Here is a 355-nt window from a genome sequence, read left to right on the forward strand (position 1 = left end):
TAAGTTCGAAAAAATCCTACCGAGTGGAGAGCAATCCTCCCACTCGGGGGCTTAGCTGCAGTCGAGCACTCGCCTAAGTTCTCTCTAAGAGGCTTAATGACAGTCCAGCACTCGCCTAAGTTTGAAAAAAATCGTACCGAGTGGAGAGCAATCCTCCCACTCGGGGGCTTAGCTGCAGTCGAGCACTCGCCTAAGTTCTCTCAATAAGAGGCTTAACGGTAGTCCAGCACTCACCTAAGTTTGAAAAAAATCCTACCGAGTGGAGAGCAGTCCTCCCACTCGGAGGCTTAGCTGCAGTCGAGCACTTGCCTAAGTTCTCTCACTAAGGAGCTTAACGACAGTCCAGCACTCGCCT

The sequence above is a fragment of the Triticum dicoccoides genome, chromosome 7A (assembly GCF_002162155.2).
Source record: "Triticum dicoccoides isolate Atlit2015 ecotype Zavitan chromosome 7A, WEW_v2.0, whole genome shotgun sequence".
In the NCBI taxonomy this organism is placed as follows: Eukaryota; Viridiplantae; Streptophyta; class Magnoliopsida; order Poales; family Poaceae; genus Triticum; species Triticum dicoccoides.